The sequence below is a fragment of the Drosophila ananassae genome (genome assembly GCF_017639315.1).
Source record: "Drosophila ananassae strain 14024-0371.13 chromosome Y unlocalized genomic scaffold, ASM1763931v2 tig00000136, whole genome shotgun sequence".
NCBI lineage: Eukaryota > Metazoa > Arthropoda > Insecta > Diptera > Drosophilidae > Drosophila > Drosophila ananassae.
Genome location: NW_025319078.1, coordinates 42,781 through 53,455, shown reverse-complemented (window position 1 = coordinate 53,455; position 10,675 = coordinate 42,781). Strand labels below are relative to the sequence as shown.

The window sequence follows — 10,675 nt, the reverse complement described above, 5'->3', positions numbered from 1 at the left end:
AATGCAATTTTTGTAAAATTCGATGGGCACCTAACACTTATAGACGGCAAGGTCTTAAATATATTAACAGGAACAAATTCCTGCCAGTCGTGTCCAATGTGTGGGGCAAAGCCCACCCAGCTTCTTACTACAAGTGATTTTTATTCCAAAATATTTGTTATGAAGCCACATACGGATCAGTATGGATTAAGTTCCCTTCATGCATGGATTCGTTTTTTGAATTCTTGCTTAAAATATCATACAGAATTGAGCTTAGAAAGTGGCATGTTAAGGGAAATGACAAAATCGAATTGGAGGCACGAAAATATAAAGTTCAAGCAGCGTTTTGGAAAGATATGGGGCTTCATGTGGACAAGCCGAGACAAAATGGCAGTGGTAATACAAATGACGGAAATACGGCGGGGCGGGCATTCTCCAACCCAAAATTATTGTCCTCTATATTAGGAATAGATCACAATTTGATTCAGCGCCTACATGTAATTTTGATAGCCATAAATTGTCATTACCCTATAAATTCAGAAAAGTTCAAATTATTCTGTTTTGAAACTTTTACTATATATAGGAGCAATTATTTTTGGTACCCCATGTCGCCAACAGTACACAAAATTTTAGTACATGGATACATTATCATTGAAAAATCAATTGTTCCTGTTGGCTCCTTAGCAGAAAATGTAGCCGGATTGACAATATGTCAGATGTCTTTCACAGAGCTATGGATTCGTCTGATCCTTTACTGTCTAGTTCTTGGTTCACAAAAACCAACAGGATGCCTCTGCCAGCAGAGGTTGTCGATCTTTTGGATTCGCCAATCATATCCCCAGGTGTTGGCCACAAAAACGGAAGTACATCCCAAAACTCGTGCGCAGAAGACACAGATGAAGAAAATGGCAACGATGATGTAAGTGACACTTTTGATATCGAATTAGAGGAAGAGGTACCAGACGATACTGAAAACTAAAACACAAGAAAAAGAGTAAGTTAAAATTTTAAAGTTATTAAAAAAATGTTATCCAATTTTTTTTCAGTGTTCGTAAAATTTAACAATAGATTCTAAATACGTAACAGATTTTAATTTTATTTTTCTATAATGTAATACCAAATGTGATTCAAATTATAATTTGTAATAATTTCTTATATAAAAGTGCATTTTTAACCACTGAGCGGTACGCAAATTAAAAAAAAAAAACAAAAACCAAAATTTTGTTTTAGTTAAAATAATGCAACAAAAAAAGTTTTAAGTCAATATCTTATAAACTAGAGTTTATGCACCAAAAACGGGATTTTTGCCCACAGTGGATTGGTGGCCACCATAGAATTGTGAATAGAATTTCTTTAATCTATCTTTATGAACTCTTTGATTTTTATTCTTTACGTTTGAGATTGTTATGTTATCTCGTTCTCCTATACTTTCTACCTTATAGGGTCCTGTATACTTAAAGTCTAATTTATGCCCTACTTCGTTTTTTAATAAAACTTTATCTCCTATTTCTAATTTTAAATCATTTGATCTTTTATCATAGGTTTCTTTTTGTTTTTGCTTATTTTGTTCAATCATCATTCTCGCTCTTTTATAAGCGTTTTCGAGTCTGAATTTTGATTCTTTTGCAAAGTTTTCTACGTCATACAGTGGCGTAATATATTCACTGCTATTGAATTTAATGTTTAAGGTTGGGGTTTTACTAAACACTAGTTCATATGGACAGTATCCATGTACAACAGAGGGTGTTGTATTGAAACAATATGTAAAGTATATAAGCCAAACATCCCAGTCTGTTTTATCTGACAAAACGTATGATCTAACGTATTCGTTAAATATTCTATGGTTTCTTTCTATTGTCGCCAATGTTTGTTGATGATTTGCATATGATGTTATATTATTAATTTTGAGATATTTGCATAAATCATTAATAATTGAATTCTTATATTCAGTTCCCATGTCCGTAATGAACGTCTTCATTGGACCGTACTTTAGAATAAAAGATTCGAATATGGCTTTTGCTACTGTTTTTGCACTTTTGTCTTGTATAGGGATTGTAACGAGATATTTTGTTAAGTATTATCTCATATTAGAGTGACTGCATATTCGTTACTTTCGTCTGATTTAGGTAATGGACCGATCGTGTCCACTAATACTATATCAAACGCTTTTAATGGGGTTTCTGTTATTGTCAAAGGCGTTTTTGTATGGATTGTGGTTTTTGATTTTTGGCATTTCAGACATTTCTTTACGTGGTTTGCAACGTCACGTCATGTTTTTCCAATAGTAATGTCTTTTTACATTTGCTAGCGTTTTTGTTATGCCTGTGTGTCCGCCTTGTAAAGGATCGTCATGTAATGTAAACAGAATAGCTTCCTTTTCTTTTTTATTTTCTATTATGGTCACCGGCTGGTGTAGCGCTTCTCTTAAATTTAATTATATTTCATTGCCCTTATCTTTAAATTTATCTGTTGAAACGAGTTCAAAGATTTTTTCAAAGATTGGGCTTAGAAGCTGTCGGTTGCTTTTGCAAATCCGAACTAGATGTTGAAACTGCGCAGTTATTTTTCTGTTTACTTTGGGATCTAGTAGTGACTTTTAGTATTTGTCTATTCATTTCTTTTAGTTCATCGATGCTTATTCTTGATAAGGCATCTGCCACATAATTGTTTTTTCCCTTAAGGTATTCTGCGGTAAATTGATATTCTTCCAAGTCTAACCTCATTCTTGTTAACTTGGAAGTTGGGTTTCTCATTGAAAATAGATATGTTAATGGTTTGTGGTCTGTTTTGATAGTGAAATATTTTCCACATATTATGGTCACCGGCTGGTGTAGCGCTTCTCTTAAATTTAATTATATTTCATTGCCCTTATCTTTAAATTTATCTGTTGAAACGAGTTCAAAGATTTTTTCAAAAATTGGGCTTAGAAGCTGTCGGTTGCTTTTGCAAATCCGAACTAGATGTTGAAACTGCGCAGTTATTTTTCTGTTTACTTTGGGATCTAGTAGTGACTTTTAGTATTTGTCTATTCATTTCTTTTAGTTCATCGATGCTTATTCTTGATAAGGCATCTGCCACATAATTGTTTTTTCCCTTAAGGTATTCTGCGGTAAATTGATATTCTTCCAAGTCTAACCTCATTCTTGTTAACTTGGAAGTTGGGTTTCTCATTGAAAATAGATATGTTAATGGTTTTTGGTCTGTTTTGATAGTGAAATATTTTCCATATATATATGGTCTAAAATAGTTAACTGCCCAATGTATACATGCATGCTTACTAGCATCTGTTGTTATACAAAATTCTTTATTAAAATCTGGGTATTTTAATAGTGTTGGTTGGACTAATGCGTTTTTAAGATATTCAAAAGCTTCTTGACACTCAGTAGTCCAGTTGAATTTTATGTTTTTCTTGCACAAATGGGTAAGGTGTCTTGAATAATACGAGAAATTTGGTATGAAACGTCTGTAGTAATTGCAAAAGGCTACGAATCTTCTAGATTCATCTGCATCGGACGGAACAGGATAATTTTTTATTACGTTAAATTTTTTATCATCGGGTAAAATTCCTTTGTTTGTGCATTTGTGTCCCAAAAATGTTACTTCGTGCATAAACAAAGAGCATTTTTCAGGGTGTAACTTAAGGTTGTGTTTTCTACATAGATTGAATACATTAGTTAGATTTTTTATCATATGATTTTCTGAACAACCTATAACTACTAAGTCGTCCATATAAAGGAAAGCTTGGGATGGTTCTAATCCCGAAAATGCTAATGTCATCATTCTTTGGAATGAATTTGGTGCTATTTTTACTCCATAAGGTAGTCTTTTAAATCTGAATGATCTAGTGCTTGTAGAGAAAGAGGTAATATCTCTTGATTCCTTTTCTAGGGTAATTTGGTGAATTCCAGACATTTAATCTAGACAGGAAAAAAATGTTGCTCTACCAAGTTGATCTAAGATATCTTCGATTCTTGGTAGTGGGAATTTATCAGCTAGTTTCCAACGTTTTTGTTCTGAGCCAGGAAGTGACTTTTTGGGTACTAACAGCAATGGGCTGTTGTATTCTGATACTGATGGTTCTACTATATTATTACATCCTTTATTAGCTTTTCTAATTGTTTGTTTATTTCATCTTTTTAGCTATGTGGTGTTCGATAGTTTTTAATGTAGACTGGTGTAAAATATTTTAATCTCAGCTTCTGTTTATAGAAATTATTTGCTGAAATTTAAATTTGGTACATAGTTTGGTGAGGGTGCTTTTATAAATTGCACTGTGGGCAAAAATCCCGTTTTTGGTGCATAAACTCTAGTTTATAAGATATTGACTTAAAACTTTTTTTGTTGCATTATTTTAACTAAAACAAAATTTTGGTTTTTGTTTTTTTTTTAATTTGCGTACCGCTCAGTGGTTAAAAATGCACTTTTATATAAGAAATTATTACAAATTATAATTTGAATCACATTTGGTATTACATTATAGAAAAATAAAATTAAAATCTGTTACGTATTTAGAATCTATTGTTAAATTTTACGAACACTGAAAAAAAATTGGATAACATTTTTTTAATAACTTTAAAATTTTAACTTACTCTTTTTCTTGTGTTTTAGTTTTCAGTATCGTCTGGTACCTCTTCCTCTAATTCGATATCAAAAGTGTCACTTACATCATCGTTGCCATTTTCTTCATCTGTGTCTTCTGCGCACGAGTTTTGGGATGTACTTCCGTTTTTGTGGCCAACACCTGGGGATATGATTGGCGAATCCAAAAGATCGACAACCTCTGCTGGCAGAGGCATCCTGTTGGTTTTTGTGAACCAAGAACTAGACAGTAAAGGATCAGACGAATCCATAGCTCTGTGAAAGACATCTGACATATTGTCAATCCGGCTACATTTTCTGCTAAGGAGCCAACAGGAACAATTGATTTTTCAATGATAATGTATCCATGTACTAAAATTTTGTGTACTGTTGGCGACATGGGGTACCAAAAATAATTGCTCCTATATATAGTAAAAGTTTCAAAACAGAATAATTTGAACTTTTCTGAATTTATAGGGTAATGACAATTTATGGCTATCAAAATTACATGTAGGCGCTGAATCAAATTGTGATCTATTCCTAATATAGAGGACAATAATTTTGGGTTGGAGAATGCCCGCCTCGCCGTATTTCCGTCATTTGTATTACCACTGCCATTTTGTCTCGGCTTGTCCACATGAAGCCCCATATCTTTCCAAAACGCTGCTTGAACTTTATATTTTCGTGCCTCCAATTCGATTTTGTCATTTCCCTTAACATGCCACTTTCTAAGCTCAATTCTGTATGATATTTTAAGCAAGAATTCAAAAAACGAATCCATGCATGAAGGGAACTTAATCCATACTGATCCGTATGTGGCTTCATAACAAATATTTTGGAATAAAAATCACTTGTAGTAAGAAGCTGGGTGGGCTTTGCCCCACACATTGGACACGACTGGCAGGTTCCTGTTAATATATTTAAGACCTTGCCGTCTATAAGTGTTAGGTGCCCATCGAATTTTACAAAAATTGCATTCGATTGAAAAGCATGCACGTATAAATCCAGGTTTTTAATCTGATTGTCCAAGTTTTCTTTTTCTTCTAATATAAGAGACGTTGTTTCCTTTAAGTATGCTATTTTTAGAGGACGGCAAAATCGTATGGACTGAGGCGATTTATTTAACCAAATGACTCTTTGTTTTTGATCTATCATTTTTATGGGAATAATTGATGTAACAAATAGAGAATCATCTAAAGATTGAGACTCTGCGATGCTTAATTTTTGTTTGTATAAACTGTGACCAGTAGACCCATCAAACCCATAACTAAAAATAAGAGTACACTGAGTAACATCTGAAAGTATTTCACAAACTTCCTTTTGCATCAGTAATATTCTTGAAGCGGTATGGTTCAATAAGTTTTGCATGGAAACTTTTGCTTCATTTTCGGTGCATTCTATTCCAGCAGGTCTACATTTTAATTTCTCCTCGGCTATTTTCGAATAAGAGGGGTAAATGTCGCAGCCATGTTGTTTACTAAGTTGTTTTACATTTATGTATTGCTGCTTAGTAAACCCATTTTCCATAAAAAAAGCGAATGCCTTTTCAGAAGTAATTGGACTCGGAGCCACCAATCCAGTTCTATCAGATTTTTTTATAACTTCATTTTCAGTTGATTTTCTGGCATAAATGTTAGCAGCATGTAGTAACAAAGGGGTTGAATTTTGATTTTCTATCGCAAGTTCAGATGCCAGCTTTATTTTGAGTCGTTTACCAGCAGCTTCATATGTCAATTTCGGACGACCACCTTTATTCTGTGGGGATTCATTTATATCAGAAAGTCGTATAGTCATATTGCCGGCTAGCCACATGGCGTGTTTTTGTCTAAATCGCTTTATGTTTCGGCAGCATCTTGGCAAATGTTTATTAATGTAATTAATAAAGTTAGTAATTTTATTTGATATTTTTTGGTTTATTGTTTCGATTTGATGATCGTCATTCAATTTGTCGAATATGTAAGTCTCCAAGGCTTCTCGCGAGCGTTTGTTGCTTTCCCAAATTGCAAGAAGAGCCCCGTGACCAAACACATATGTGCCTGGATAAACGCAAGTTTACCAAAAAGGAGCAAAAATGGTTAATTGCAAGGCTGTGCCATTAATAAGTTATTCTCCACAAAACACAAACACAATTGTTAGTTCAAATCTATAAAGATACACATATAAAACAGTTCACAGTTGGACAACAAGACATATAATAACAAATGTTTAAGCTAATTTGCATTAATAATTACCTTCGCAAGGAATTTCCATTTTTAGATTTTTAAAACTTTTTTTTCAAACAAAGCAGCAAGCACGCAAAGTTTACCAGTTTTTCGCGCCAATTTAACAACATTGCAGGGTCTCTCAAGCAGCTAACTTTGTTTGAGTGGCAACACTACAGGGTTGCCACCAAAAATGTTTTGAAAGCGGGTTTTTTCAAATGAAGATATCTAGATTCGATTAGTATGGGTCATTCATAAAAATTAATTAGGAAAAAAAATAGGTTTATGCACCAAAATCGGATTTTTTACCCATTGTGCTGTGGGCCATTTTGGACTCACAATAAAATTCGAGGAAAACGACCACATAAGGTGTATCTAGCAGTCTTCTGCTGTTTTTCAACCAAGGCAGTACACCTAGAGGTGGTCACAGACTTGACTACCCAAGCCTTCCTGGCGGTGTTAAAAAGATTTTGCGGACGACGAGGATTACCAGCGAAAATCTATAGCGACAACGCGACTAATTTTGTTGGAGCCTACAACGAACTATCAGAAGTAAAAGAAGCAATTTTCGCCGAAGAGGCACAAGAACTGATACACAAGACCTGCGCAAATCTGAGCATAGAATTCAAGTTTATACCACCTCGGTCACCCCATTTCGGAGGCCTATGGGAAGCCGCGGTGAAATCAGCCAAGCACTTACTGAAACGAACACTATATACCGCTACACTAACTCATGCAGAACTTGAAACCATAGTCATCGATATTGAAGCTATTTTAAATTCTCGTCCGTTGACATCCGTCTCTTCCAGCCCGAGGGATCTTACGGCATTAACGCCAGGGCACTTCCTGATTGGAGAACCTCTAACGGCATCACCTGATATTCAAGGTCAAGAACAATAAGTTTATGGCTGGGAGTGGCCGAAAGTGGGCGATTTAAGCCATGCTGACGATGCGGCCGAAGCTAACTGAATACATTAAGGCCTGAACGCGTTTAATGGCCTTCGTGGTCTTCTTATTAAAAACACGATTAAATCTAAAAACCAAAGCCACCTTGACTATCTTAGCCAAGAGAAGGTTTACCAAATATATCCTTATAATATGTATTATAGACTATGTGTTATTACAAAGTGTTATTACCTTTTCTGCTGATTGCTTTCCAAATTACTGGCAATGACGTGGTCATGGGCGTTGTTTCTGGCTCGAAGCAGCAGGGGCGGTGGCGGTGGCGCCACATTCGAGTTGCTGGCCACGTTTTCGAGGATGGCGTATGATGTGGTCGCTTGCGATTGTTGGTAGGCTGGTGGCTGCCCCCAGTGCCTGCCACTCCGTTGGCGAGGTGCTTGTGCTGCAAACACATGGAAATAAAATCAGCAATCAAAATGCAATTCATAGACGGTAGCTGGCAAAACCCACCTGCAAGCTGGTGGGCTTCTTGGGCACCAGAGGTGGCACCTTGGCTGCCACGGGAACTATATTGGATGGTGGGGCTGCGTAGGCGGTGCGACGTGTGGAGCCGGCTCCGGCGAAGCTATTCCGCCGATTGGGCGAGGGCGGCGGACGTTGCTGCAGCACTTCCGGCGGCGGTGGCGGCGGCAGTGGCTCGTCGAAGGTATAGCTGGTGTCCAGTTCCCCGCTCTGTGGCGGCGGCGGCAGCTCCGGTGACGGGACCCGCAAGTGAGGATGCTTGGGCGGACGCTCGGGCGGCATATGGCTGTTGCTGCGATGCTGTTGCGAATGATGCTGCTGGTGGGCCAGAGCGGCGGCCTGCTGCAGCAGCAACATGTCCCGCATAGGGGCGTACTCCGTGGCCGAAGAAGTCCTCCGCGTGGGCAGGGCCACACGGCCTCGTGGTGGAGGTGGTGGTGGGGGAAGGGCACAGTCGTTGAAGGACATCTTCTCGGCGCTACTTATGTTGAGAATGCTGGGCGGCCTCTGACCATGCGCCTGCCCCTGCCCCGACTGATACATATCTCTGAACTCTGCATAGTCCGACGCCGAACTGGATCGCCGCAGGATGTTGGGCAGCAGGCTGCGGGATCTGGGCGGAGGAGGCGGTGGCGTCGGAGAGCTGCAGTCCCTCGTGGATGAAGAAGGGGGAAGACCCACCATATTAGGACTCAGATTGTTTGGCAGAGACTTTCGCTCGCCTTGCAAGGACTGATAGGATTGCGAATGCGGACGCAGCAACTGTTGCTCCTCCTGCCGCTGATGTTGCTGCTGCTGCTGCCGTTCCACGTAGGATTGCACGGCGTTCTTCTGGAGCGCCTTCAGAGCCGGGTTTGGGAGGACGCGGGTCTTACTCGGATCCGCTCGGCCACCGAATGCCAGGTGGGCTGGACAGTGGCTCCCGCTGGCGTTATCACAGGTAGTCTGTTGAAAAGAATAATAAAATTATAGTATATTCATTAGAGGATCGCATAAACCTACTTGTTGGACTTATGCAGGCCCGAGCTGAACTGCGGCTTGGGGTGTTGCACGTACTGCGAGGTGTTGCTGTGCACCGGCTCCGTGTAGGTGCTCACCGGGAAGAGACGGTGGTTGCTGCGATAGGAATCACTCGGCGTCGGAGGACTCTGCTCCCCCACATTGGGTGCACTGCAGCTGAGGGCGTCAGTCTGCAGTTTGCTTGGCTTACCTGCCGGGGGCTGAGGAGCTATGCTGACCACCGCCTCGCTACTGGAAATGGTCACAGAGATGCTCGACTTGTGCTGCCTGCCTAGCTGGTGATGCGGTTGCTGCTGCTGCTGGAGATCGCCCATGGAGTGGGATTGTCCGAGGTGGGAGCGAGGCATCTCCTTTGGGGACTCCAACTCTTGCAAGGAACTTTTTGTGCTCAGCTTGGACTGGTAGTGGTGGCTCTGGTGATCCTGCTGCTGCTGCTGCTGGAAGTGGTGGAGAGCCATTGAGGTGTGCACGGGCGGATAGCTGGGACTGTGGCGCCACACTGCCACTCCCCTCCTCAGATATCGCCTTGGTCCCCGAGGAGACGACTTTGGAGGAACTGCCTTCTGGGGGGGAGCCGCTCTGGGCTGCCGGTCGCTGTCGTGCAGGTATAGCACACTCTCGCTGTGGTGTCGCTTGGGGGTCAGCACCCGGGAGCTGTGCACAATCAGCTGCGATGAGGAAACTGCAAGACGGAGAATGGCTGGGTTAGGGCGTGTCCTCCAACTCGTTGGGAGCATTCTAAAAAGGAGCAGTCGGTAGCCAGCGGTAAAAGTGGGCCAACGGCAAGCCAAGGTCGTGGGTGAGTGGGTTGCCACACAAATTTTTTGGCAGCCTTCTCTTATTACAGCTGGCCACCCATTCACCCCGAAAAACTGCTGTGACCTGACTCGCTCTAAGCCATGATTACATTTTACATCTGCAACAGGAAGTGGCAGAAATCCAAGATGCTGATCAGTTAATGCATCATCAACGGCAAAAACGCGGAGCACTGAACATCGTTGAAAATATCGCGAATGGGCTGTTCGGAGTACTCGATGATCAGTACGCCAAACGGATGGAAGAAATTATTGGTAAACTAAGAACCCAAGAAAGCATCACGCATAAAATAGTAGAGAACCAGACGTCAGTTCTGGATACCACCATCAACATTATGCGGAGGACGACGATCGAAACGCAGAAGAGGATGCAGGACCTAGAAGCCATCCTGGCCAGAATCAAGGTGAGAAGCCATGCGGCTGATCGGTATCTGCCACATGCAGTTTCAGAGTTCGTCGTCGTGTCAAGTCACATTCGTCGAGTCCAGGATGCTGTCCCTGCATTGGTGTCGGTAGAACAAGTGAAACAGGTGATCACAAAAATACAAACACACCTTCCACCGGGAAGACGATTACCCATCACAAGTGAGACAGCACGAGACTTATATCGACTGGCGACCACAAGGGTACAAGAAACCGAGGACTTACTAATGGTCC

At 40.3% G+C, this 10,675-nt stretch overlaps 1 pseudogene; it reads right to left on the bottom strand.

Moving 5' to 3' along the window:
- Positions 1 to 7,891: 7,891 nt before the first annotated feature.
- Positions 7,892 to 9,978, bottom strand: LOC6503340 (annotated as a pseudogene).
- Between the last annotated feature and the right edge of the window lie 697 nt (positions 9,979 to 10,675).